Source organism: Monopterus albus, unplaced genomic scaffold (assembly GCF_001952655.1).
Source record: "Monopterus albus unplaced genomic scaffold, M_albus_1.0 scaffold74.1, whole genome shotgun sequence".
Lineage (NCBI taxonomy): Eukaryota > Metazoa > Chordata > Actinopteri > Synbranchiformes > Synbranchidae > Monopterus > Monopterus albus.
The window spans coordinates 304741-317546 of record NW_018127954.1 but is presented as its reverse complement, the minus strand read 5'-3'; the positions used below and the strand labels follow the sequence as shown (position 1 = coordinate 317546).

Sequence of the window (12806 nt, the reverse complement as noted above, 5' to 3'; positions counted from 1 at the left end):
TAAATGGGGGTCACAAATATATGCTTCTTTTTATTTAATTTATTGTTTAAAGAAAGGCTAATTTATTCCCCAGACAGCTGGCCACTGTAGTTTGTTAGGTGTTATAGTTTGTAGCCTACTTCTAGAAGCAGGTTGGTGTATGTATGACTGAGTTAAAATAAACTACAGTGTTCATGGCAACTGATGAACATATTGCCTAGTGTGGCTCGCTGATGTGATCTGAAAAGTGTTTAGATTTCAGTGGCACAGAGGTGTAAGATATCAAACTCTGGATACACATACTGTACAGTAAACGGTTTAGTTCATTTCATGGAATTTGTTGACAACTGGGGGAAAAGAAAAATATACATGTATTCATTAAAATAGTTTTTAAGTAGTGTAAATAGCACAGAAGATGTGTGGCTATGTTTCTCTTTAATCTAGTGAGTTAGGCCAGGCAAATGTCTTTTTTTTTTGGTTGGTTTATTTGTTTCACCTAGGGATTTGTCAGTATTTTTTGAGATTTATTTTTTGTTGTTTTGGTCTTGTTAACCCTGAGTTATAGAGCTTCAGTTTACTGTCACCATATCACCTTTTGTCGCAATGAATCACTTCGCTGGTAGTAGTGGCATGGCAGCGACCTGGCAGGCTGCCTCCTCCTTGCCGGTCTCCACATAGTGGCCATGACCCAAGGCCACGCCTCGGTGCACAGGCAGTGGTCTCCCACTCCACTATGATCTCCAGGGCTTCACCTAAGATTCTGGGGTGGGCCAGCTGCACGTGTAGTCTAAGCTTGTCAGGGGCAGGGGCCTGGACAAACACCAACTCACCCTGAATGGGAGGTGGCATGGATGAACCAAAACATGGAGGGATTCTCCCGGCACCTGGGTGCAGTGTTTAAACTCACTGGAAAGGGCATCTTGCAGGTTGAGGGGCAGAAGTGACTCTGAAGTGCATTCACCAGGCAATCCACTCGTCCAGGCTCAGCAACAGTAGGAATGAGTGGTCATCCTCCATCAGCAACAAAGCCAGCTATAGTGCCTTTGCTTTCTCTGACCAGTGAGCAGCAGCAGCAAACAATTCGAACTGGGCAAGATAGGCCTCCCAGATGTCCCTACCATAGAACTTAGGCGTCTTCACCCCAGGGATTGGGAAAAAGATGGCACACTGCAGGATGGCGCTCCCCATGTGGCCTTCTGGTCAGGTCGTCATTGAGGTAGGGGTTTATCCTGCTGCTAGCTTGGACTGATCTGCTCGCAGTTCTGGAATGGCTGGCTGGTTAGCTGGTGCTGGCTCTGGGTCCCTGTGAAGCCAGGGTGATGATGATGATTGGCAGGGTTCTTCCGGCTTGCCTCGTGAGGAACACTGGCTCAGTCAGCGGTCTCATTTTGGTGGGCTCCCACTAAGAGTGGGGTGGCAGGCAATTTCCTAGGGGCCTTCTGCTTCAGGTCGCACTGCCTCTTGCTTCTGTCAACGCCCATCCCACTTCTTACACCATCCCCGGCCTTGCACCAATGTAAGGCCAGCTAGATAAAACAAAGAAGCCAGAGACAGAAGTTGCCTTTTCTGTGCTCGAAGCAGCCACTATTTCATTCACACGCACACAGAAAACTAAACTCATGAACACACCTAACAATCCCCACCAACCCCAAAACTAAATACATCCCACCTAGAGGGGCATTTTGAGGGACCCTGCCAAGTGTCTCTCCATCCCCAGCGCTACATGTTATTGCAACCCATTATTTAAAGTGAAAATTTTGCTTTAGGGCCTGGGGAAGAATTGACTTTTTAGAGTTAATGTTCTCCTGCCTCTTATGCTTATAAGAGGAGAATAACACCATCTAATAACCCATGTCATTTCATGCCTTGTGCATTTTGTATATTCCATATCACAATGACACTACAACTAGGTTCTCTTCTGTTTACCCCTGCTGGATTTTTACTGCTTTTTTTTCCTAAATATTTTGATTTTTTTTTTTTAGATTGACATGTCTGTCACCTGTCTACCACCTGCATTAGCTCAATAGTTCAAATAGTCCAGTTTACTTTTATATGTTTGAACAAAATGCATACTACTGGCAAAACAAATGAAAGTCAAATATTTAATGAAAGTTTGGTAGTTAAAATATAAAGGCTTTTTAGTGTAACTAAAAGTAACTGTACATGGAGGTTCAGGTCATATTTCCCTTTCCCTTTTCAGTTCCAGTTATCAAGGAGCCCTCAACAAGTACTTACATACTGTGCAATTGTGAATGATCAGCTCATCAGTGCTGGTACCCCAGACGTTTTGACTGCTTGAGGCCAGTGTGTCTGCCTCATGTGATGTGATATGGGTTAACAAGAGGATCCTAACCATCCATGATGTTATTGTCAGCGCTACGCTACCTGTTGGAATTAATTTCATTACTTTGGGAATGTATGTGGTCATGTGGGGTAAGAGGCAGCAACCACCGGTTGGATTTACTGACCTCTGAGCTACTTGAAAGGGAGTGATGTTTCCACTACTGGGTGGGACTTAACGGTAAATAAAAAAATTAAAAAAAAAAACACGTCAGATATCTGTTAATGCCTGTAATGTTAGAGAGCATTGTTGCAAGGCTGGAGAAGTTACAATGTCTGCATTATGCTAGTTAAAATATGAGCTTTCTCAACTACTCGCTTTGCTTATAGTGTTACACATCTCTTTTCATTGGTACATATACCATTGTTTATCTATCTATGGAGGAGAAATTCAAATTAATTAAAGCCATCGCAGTTGGTTGTGCTGTCCACTTTCCGAACAACAATGACAACAGGAGTTGTGGGCGTTCACAAACTATCCTCTCATTTTTAGGAAGAGGCTCTCTGGTTTTCTCATTTTGACATAATTAAAGACTATTTCAAGTTATGAGGGATGCCAAGCTAATCTAGAGGTAACCAAGATTAAACATTAAGTGGCTGGAAATTAGTAAAATGAGTACTGTGGGCACTTTAAAGATATTTTAGCACATTTTCTCTGTTTCAGTGATACCTTAGTTTCTCCTACTTTGGCATTTTTTCAGTGCAAGCCAGCAACCATGAAAACCTATGTTCACACTGATGATGCAAATTCTTCAGTCCATAAAAGAAACAAATCTGGCTCATATAAATGAGGTAAACTCATTTGCATAAGGAATGATGGTAGGAAGTATAACCAACCATCAGAGCTCAAGCAGTGCACTCTGCCTGCAGCAGACTCTCCCAGCCCCTATCTCTGCATCTGAATAAATCATACAAGGAACACATCTGGTTCCTTAGAGAGGGAATGAGAGAGTGGGAGCAATGATGAAAAATTTGAGACAACAGTGACTACAGCATGGGATAAAAGATGGAGATAAAAAAGGCGAGAGGAGAAGGGAGCAAGGGAATGAAGAAGAGATGCGAATGATAGGCAAAAGAAGAGGCAGTACAAGGAGGAGAAAATAAGAAGTGCGCTAAGGATGGTCTGCTCTTCTATCTATGCTTTCAAGCAGCTAAAGGTGTGATTTGTGTGATTTTTTTTAAATTGCATCCTTTTGTGCAGAAAATAGACTCTCCATTCTGAAAATAACCTACACAACAGACAGTTGAGAATGTGAAGCAAAAATTGCAACTGTATTATAATGTGTCCAGTGTGTGCACTTGTGCATCCATGCTCGGTCCACAACCAGTCTATTTTCTCTACCAAATGACCTGTCTGTGGGCATTATATAAAAGGTTCCATTTGTTGTCAGTACAAAACAGTAAGGACATATTCCTGAGTTGCAGCAGAAACCTCACCTTACATGTGAGATAATATTGTTCTTGTGTCTCAACTGAATTGAAAAGAACTGGAGTGGATAAACACTGGGTACAGTACAACAGGCTGCTGGAACCACCACATGAATAAGAAATTTTAACCATAAATAAAATGTCAGTGTTGTGCTCACAGCCTGCTATTTTACTAACAAATTAGGGTTCAAGCCATGCTGTCATAAATCTGCTGGGCTCCATGACAAGCAACAACATTGACCTGATCTAACATAGTTAAAGCCTTGGCCAAGCAAAGAATAAATACTTGGGAGCAATGACACATTTAAAATCTATAGTGAACAGACTTCGACTCCCACTGGCTTAGGCAGTTTTGTGTAAATGCTATAGCTGGCTCAGTAGTCCAGCCATTATCTAGTTTTGACTAGTCCTAGTTGTAGTTCGGTCACTCTGTGACCTAGTGGACCCTTAACACTCTGCCTGCAGCTACTCTCCCAGCCCCAATCTCTGCAACTGAATAAATCATACAAGGAACACCATTGCCCCATTCACTGACTTTTCTTCTAATTCACAGCCATGTTTTTCATTGCCTGCTTTAGGCTCCTCCCTCTCTTAATCAAGTGATCTGATTCATATCCACTCTCTGATTATGCAACTGCTGTCAGAATGGTCAGATCACAATTCATGTATTCTTTTTTTTCTTCCACATTTGCATATGCACATATCACCTTGTGTCATTATTCAGTGTGGGCCCCTCACAGCTTGATTAAAAATAAACATTTTTGCAGAAGTTTCTCATCAAGCCAAACTAAAAGAAACATATCATAACTTAGTAGTTTTTGAGGGTAATGTGCAATTTGCCCATTGCACACATGACATTGTTATTTTTGTATGCACATGATGACTCACATTTCAGTTAAATCTGCAAATGTGTGGCAGTTTAGGAGCTCTGTTCTGTACCGGAAACAAATTCCTTATGTGTAACATACTTGGCCAATAAAGGTGACTATCCTATCCAGTTTAGGAGCTCAAGTGTTCACACTTTGAGCTCGATACACATCACTTGCAAACATGAATGTGAACCGTGACCAGAAAAAGAACAGATCTGACACACAAAAAAAAAAAAAACTGGAATTGAGCATCAAGGCCTGTCATGTGACACCAGTGTCTGATTAGTGGTAGCTATCTCCCAAGGGACTCTTAGCTGTTCTCCAGTCTACTCTCATTTGCCAGTCCCTCCATGTCTTGAGCTTGTTTCCCGATTTTCTTCACCCTCACAAACAAACTAAAATCAGTCTAGTTTCCTTTTTGCATCCATTGAGTTTAGCTCTAGGTACTTACTCTCAGTAGCTGCTACTAGCCACTTCAGCTCTTGGTTATGTCTCCAGATGTGAGGCCTTTGAGACAGGCTTGTTTTATGCTCTGAAACAACATGCCAAAGTTAAGCTATATCTGAACACAAAGGACATGTTGGGTCCTCACCTATCCATTTGGGGAAATGGAAGCACATCATAAGTTCCTTCTAGCATGACTGTAATTATCTGCTTCCATGTGGCATGGGCTGCCTCAATGTGCATAATTGCCTCCATTGGGTTCCACTTCCTCCCTGCTGAGACTGTTGGCACTGCACTCTGCACTGCTGTATCCTTAGATTCTGACAGCACCATCTCCAGCATAGCTTTTGTTCACTGAAACCTAACCTCTGTTAAACTGGTTACAGGGGGCTCTAAAATCACTTTTCTGTAAAGAACCACAGTGCTGAGGCAGCGCGGGGCTCCTAATCACTTTCTAATGTGAATGCTACACATTCTTGCTAGCTTGTCTACAGTTGAAATAAGCACTACATATAGTAATGTATATAGAATGTCAGTGGCCACAACAATCATTGGCAGCCAACTAAACTGGAAGCATCACAGTCTGAGTTTGCCTGGAAGGCTTGACATCTCTAAATGCCATCCACTGCCTACTGTCTCAGGCCCTGGATTTGCTATTTATCACTAAGTGCTGCATCTTAACACCTACCAACTTTGAACTGGCTTCTCTACCACAGAAAGGCATTGCCTCCTCATTTGTATACACCTTTTATCTGAACACAGGCTTTTCACTATTGAATACTTTTTCTGTCTTAATTTTAGTGTATGTTCAAATTATCCATTAGCCTTTTGGTATGTGGTGCTGTAGTGATGGTTGTTATGTCATGCATTGACACCCTTATGGGTAGTAATCGCTGCTCTGACCGAGGCCTCTCTCCTCCTACAACCCACTTACATGGCCTGATAATAACATCTATTGCCATGGTAAACTGTAAAGGTGAGATTGTGTATCCTGGTATGCTGCCTGTGCTGCTGTGCTCTAATACACTCAGCAGTTGTGAAACATATTCTCCCACTATCCCTGTGACTATGGCTGGTACCATGGTACCCCACTGCTGCTGATACTGTCCACAGTAGTCTGAGTGGAACAGAACCCAATGCATTTGCTGAATTTAAGTCTTATGTTTCCTTCTTCGACATCAGATCATGTTTGTGGGCTCCAAGCATGGAGAAAAAATAGGCATTTTGGCTTTATGCTCTGAAAAGCTTAGTCTTTTCTAGGTGGTTGACAGCATCTGTGCCACTACACTGAAGAAACCTTTAGCTCTTACAGTGAGAAGGCCTAAACTGTCCTACATCATCACGGTTATTTCTCATGATATGAGGATCCCTTTGGCAGGGTTCCCATAGATCCTTAAAAAGTCTTAAATTAGATTTAAAACATTTAGAGTCTTTTGAGCTGACACTTAGATTAACTGAGACATATCTGAATACTTTATCAAAGGGTTAGGGATCTGTTTGTATAACACCCACATTTTGAGCTGGTGCTTCTAAAATTTTCCACAAGGAGGACCAGTGCTATTAGTGAATAAAGTAGTCTAAAGCCTTGATAAAAAATCATTATCATGTCTCTAGAAAAGTTTCAACACAAACTGAACATTGAAACTAGGCCAAGGTCAAAGGTCAAAGTGTTTATTTGTCATATGCACAGTTAGGAAACATGTTTCCCTGTACAATGAAATTCTTACTTTGCTGTCCACATGACTGCCACAAAATACAAGTGAAATATAAAGTGAAATATAAAGTAGATGAGCAATAACACAAATCTAAATAGGCAGTAAAATCACAAATCTAAGGCACTTTAAAGCAGCAAGTGAAGGAAGCAGATAAAATCAAGTGGGACACAATCATGAAGTGGAACGAAATTTATTGGATATTTCAAACTTTTTTAACAAATAAAAAACTGAAAAATTGGGCGTGCAAAATTATTCAGCCCCCTTAAGTTAATACTTTGTAGCGCCACCTTTTGCTGCGATTACAGCTGTAAGTCGCTTGGGGTATGTCTCTATCAGTTTTGCACATCGAGAGACTGAGTGTGAAATTGTGCATGTGCAAAATGAGTATGTAAACAGTACAGATGGATTTACATGAGGTAGATCCTGAGTCAGCTGTTTAGGAGTCTGATGGTAGACGGAAAGAAAGAGTTTTTCAGTCTAGAAGTCCTGCATTTAACACTTCTGAGCCTCCGACCGGAGGGCAGGGGAATGAACAGTCCATGCTGGGGGTGGGTGGGGTCTTTGAGGATGGAGGCAGCTTTCCTACGCACCCTGCAGTGGTAAATGCTCTGCAGAGAGGGCAGTAGAGTCCTGGTGATCTTCTCCGCAGTCTTTACCACTCTCTGTGGTGCTTGCAGTCCATAGCAGTAGTGCTGCCATACCAGACAGTGATGCACCTGGTCAGGATGCTCTCAATGATGCAGCTGTAGAAGTTGCAAAGGATCCTAGGCAACATGCCAAACCTCCTCAGCCTCCTCAGGAAGTGCAGCCACTGTTGAGCCTTCTTGACCAGCTGTGTGGTGTTAAGTGTCCAAGTGAGGTCCTCACTGATGTGGACGCCCAGGTATTTGAAGCTGCTCACCCTCTCCACTTCAAGCCCCCAGATGAACAGTGGCTGATGAGATCTCCTCTCCTTCCTCATGTCCACTATCATCTCCTTCGTCTTGTCGGTGCTGAGGCTGAGATTACACCATGACACCAGACCGGCCACCTCCCTCCTGTAGGCTGCTTCGTCCCCACCAGTGATGCGACCTATCACTGTGGTGTCATCCTAGAACTTTAGGATGATGTCTTTGTCAACATGAGGGAGGATTTTTGTAGCACTGTTTCATTACATTGTATTCAGTTTTGTTAGTGTGATTACACTTGCAAGTTATCAAAACCATAGGCTCTACATGCTGTCCTCTCAATGCTAAATGATTACATCAGTAACTGTATTGTATTATGCATCCATGGGCTACATGATCATCCCTGTCTTTTGATATTTGATCATTTTATTTGAATGAAAATGGTTACACATGCTACATTTGTGGTAATTTGCACTTGTTCTGCTGTGGAGATGGTCTTATTTTCTCTTTGTTTAGGTCTTTAAAAAAGTCTTACATTTGAATTTTAAAAGTGTGCAGTAATACGTGCTCTTCTCCATGACCTAGGAATAAGCTGCTTCCTCCATGCTGCCCTAATGAGCATCTACAAAACCACCTCACATCAGGAGCATTTTATACCACCTATTGAACACACGATTAGGTCTAGGGCCTGATGACACCCAGTTTGGCTAACTACAATTTTCAGCTCTGTCAGAGTTGATGCTTTAACATCCATTGGGTAAGCTGTTTATTCAATAAGAGACATATCTCCAGATAACCCTAACTCTTTGTCCCCATCTTTAGATGTGAAAGGAGGCTTATTTAGAAAAGCTGCAGGCATCTAAAGTGCCACTTTTCCTTTTTCCATCTGTTCTGCCAAAGACTTCTGCTTTCCATAAACTTGCCTGTCTAGATGTGAGGCTATTTTACATCACATTAATGCCCTCTTTCTCACTATCTTTAGCCTTGAGCTAGAGTAATCACCACCACCCAGGAGATTATTGGCTGCCCTCTCCCAACCCTGCAACAACTGTACAGTTCCCACTGCCTGAGTAAGTCTGGAATATCCTAAAGGACTCATCCCATCCCACAGTATCTTTGAACTGCTACCCTCAGGCAGAAGTTAAAGAGCAATTAAGTCTTAGACAAACAGACTTGAAAACAGTTTTTATTCAAGTGCAATACAGACCCTGAACAGTGATTTTTTTTTTATAATTTCTATCGCACCAAGGACTGCTTTTTCAATTTCGTTGTACAGTGACAAATAAAGTTATATTCTATTCCTCCTAGACTGCTTTTTGAGTTGTCTTTTTTCTTGGACAAGCCTATCGATCTCCAGCTACCACCTTGACTTTACTATCTCTACTGCTGCTTTATTCCTCTTCTCATAAACCACAGATCTTTCCATGCCATTATCTCATAATCCCACTTATGTGCATGATCTCGTGAGTATTTTATTCAAACCAGCTTTACTATGTTTTGATTTTTTTTTAAAGTATTCTTTTGAGCTAAAGATGCAAGTAGTCCACTGTGTGTAGATGTGATCTGCACACACAGCCTAGTCAAATTGTGTGAGTGCTGCAGGAGGAAGAATTACTAAATCAAACCAGCCAATTCATGGGCCAAAATCTTCTAAAATCATAGCTAAATAAAGACAGCTCCAGGCTGAGTCTGCCACAAGATCCTTTTAGCAGCTTTAACACAAAAACATGATGACTTTGAATAACTTCACAGGAAACAGCTGATTTAGGTCTGATCTTAGAAGGAAGCAAAAAGACATTTCCACACCATTATACAGTGCCTTGCAAAAGTATTCGGCCCCCTTGAACTTTGCGACCTTTTGCCACATTTCAGGCTTCAAACATAAAGATATAAAACTGGCCAGCACAGGAATCTTGGTCAAAGCACCACTGGACTTCAGATCAAAGCAAGACAGCTTAATTTCTAGAGCACATTTCCTAACCAGAGGCAATTCAAAGTGCTTCACATAGGCAAAGAAAAACAGTAACAGCATTAAATATTATAAGCATTAAAACCAGATCACTGCTTACTAAGGATGTCAGGGCCCTGCTGGGTTTGGATTCTGTAGGTAACTGGGAGCCAGTGTAAAGATTTAAGAACAGGAGTGATTTGCTCAATTCTCCTGGTTCTGGTTCAAACTCTCTGAACGAGCTGAAGTTGTCTAACAGTCTTTTGGGGAAGGCTAGACAAAAGACCATTACAACAGTCCAGCCTGTTGGAGACGATAGCATCAGTGAGTTTCTCAGGACATGAGACCTCAGAGTTGTACTATTTGTTCGAGATGATGAAAAGCTGATTTAGTTGTGGCCTTGATGTGACTGGTGAAGTTCAGGTCTGAGTCAATTATGACACCAAGATTTGTAACTTGAGTTTTTGTCTTCATAGTTCTACAATCAAGCTGATCAATAACTTCGGTCCTTTCGTTCTTGCTACCAAAAGCAATAACTTCAGTCTTGTCTGTAACTGAAGGAAATTTGATTGCATCCAGGTATTTACAGTGCCTTGCGAAAGTATTCGGCCCCCTTGAACTTTGCGCCCTTTTGCCACCTTTCAGGCTTCAAACATAAAGATATAAAACTGTAATTTTTTTGTGAAGAATCAACAACAAGTGGGACACAATCATGAAGTGGAACGAAATTTATTGGATATTTCAAACTTTTTTAACAAATAAAAAACTGAAAAATTGGGCGTGCAAAATTATTCAGCCCCTTTACTTTCAGTGCAGCAAACTCTCTCCAGAAGTTCAGTGAGGATCTCTGAATGATCCAATGTTGACCTAAATGACTAATAAATACAAATAAACATATCCAGGTGTTAGAATGGCTATGTCAAAGTCCAGACCTGAATCCAATCGAGAATCTGTGGAAAGAACTGACAACTGCTGTTCACAAACGCTCTCCATCCAATCTCACTGAGCTCGAGCTGTTTTGCAAGGAGGCATGGGCAAAAATTTCAGTCTCTCGATGTGCAAAACTGATAGAGACATACCCCAAGCGACTTACAGCTGTAATCGCAGCAAAAGGTGGCGCTACCAAGTATTAACTTAAGGGGGCTGAATAATTTTGCACGCCCAATTTTTCAGTTTTTTTATTTGTTAAAAAAGTTTGAAATATCCAATAAATTTCGTTCCACTTCATGGTTGTGTCCCACTTGTTGTTGATTCTTCACAAAAAATTACAGTTTTATATCTTTATGTTTGAAGCCTGAAATGTGGCAAAAGGTCGCAAAGTTCAAGGGGGCCGAATACTTTTGCAAGGCACTGTATGAACATAACAGTAAAGAATCTTAACAATCTGACCACTGTGGCTTTAATGGCCTATCGGCCACCAGGCACAAGTTTTGGACTCAAAAGGCAGGACTCGGAGTACAAGCCACATTTTAAACTTTATGACATGCTGGTGCAGGTAATCTAGAGTCACTGGTAACTGGCAGAGAAGGGAAACATTAAGGTGAACAGACGCCACCATGGGAATGAGAAGGGAACTGACTGGTGTCAGAGTAGGAGGATGGAGGGGGCAGGATAGTGGACCTAGAACGCTGGGCTGCGTATTGGGAAGCATGCTGGCTCAACTGGGGCGACTCGACCAGCTGGACCGGTGTTGAGCTGGATCGTCAGGACAGGTGAAGGGCAGGTTGAGTTGGAGAAGGGCAAACAGCCAGTGCTGGGCTGACTGGCAGGGAGGGACTTGAGCTGGGCAAGCAGTGCTGGAGTTGGTGGAGCAGGAGCAGAGCTGGACTGATGGAGCAGGAGGAGAGCCGGGTACACAGAGTGAGAGTAGAGCCAGGCAGTTGAAGCTAGACATGTGCTGGACTGGTGTGGTGCCAGGCAGTCAGAGTAGGAGTATGCATGTAGAATAACAAGTAACTCATTCATTGGACAGTTTTAGCGATTGTCATCATCCATTAGCACAACATGGACCTGTAATGTGTGGAATTCAAATTCAGCTAAAGGACAGAAGTGATATTGCACTTTACTACCTTTAATGTACTTATTCTCTCTGGTGTCTGAGAACTCACAAAAGCCAAGTGAGTGTAACATTATTATTTGAGAATGACAATACAGTATATCACAAGCAATAACAGATAAAAACAGGTGGGTGCAAGAAGCAAGTGAGACAGCTTAATGTTCCCCATAATTCTTTTCCATTTAATAAGGTATCAGTTACATGCATGGTTACCATTTGGTACAATATATAATGTACAGCATGTACATTGCTTATACAGATTGAGGAAACACTTATTATATTGCTCAACATCAATACATGGATTTAATAAAAGCTCTGAACTGAATTCCTATTAAAGTCGCAAAAACCCTCACACAGTTCGGGTTAGTCTGCTTTGCTTCGGCTCCCCAGATGAACCACACCAGTGTTTGATTTGATTTGATTTGATTTATTCTTTCAAGCATATAAAACAGTTGATATAACAACATACATTGTTACACACAATCCAATATCAATTTGCTTATACCTAGTACATGCTCGAATGGAGTAGGAAGAAGTCAGACTTATCCAGTCCTACCCCATGACATCATCTTACCATCACTGGTTTGCAAGCAATAAATGATTCACTTCTACACACACACATATTATACTAAAAAAAGAATATAACAGTGTTAACATTCTTACATCACACAAATGATATACTAAAGAATGGTTACAAAATATACACCACACCCACAATAGTAATCATTGATCCTGTTTTTGCATATATCTTGTTTGACACATACCTTTATATTTACGTTTAAACTCGTCAGTTCTATTACTATTTTTTATGTCCGCACTTAAATTATTCCATAGTTTTACCCCACTTATGGAAATACAAAATCTTTTTTTTTGGTTGTACGTAAAGCATGAATTTTTAAATTTAACTGACCCCTTAAATTGTATCCCCCTTCCCTTTCATAAAATAGTTTTTGAATTCCACCAGGTAATAAATTGTTCCTGGCTTTATACATAAACACTGCAGTCATGTATCCCACTAAATTGAAAAATATTAACAATTTAGACTGTATGAAAGCTACATTTGTGTGATCCCTATACCCCATCTTATGCACAATTCTTATCGCTCTTTTTTGTAATATATACAATGGTTGAAGTGAGCTT

At 41.3% G+C, this 12806-nt stretch overlaps 1 long non-coding RNA gene across 1 annotated transcript in view; it reads right to left on the bottom strand.

Annotated features, from left to right (window-relative positions):
• Window positions 1-577: 577 nt before the first annotated feature.
• The window catches only part of LOC109963409 (uncharacterized), a 27093-nt gene continuing 14864 nt past the window's right edge, over window positions 578-12806 (bottom strand). Inside the window, exon 3 of the long non-coding RNA XR_002275403.1 lies at window positions 578-1505. This is a non-coding gene — a long non-coding RNA (uncharacterized LOC109963409). The remainder of the gene's footprint in view (window positions 1506-12806) is intronic.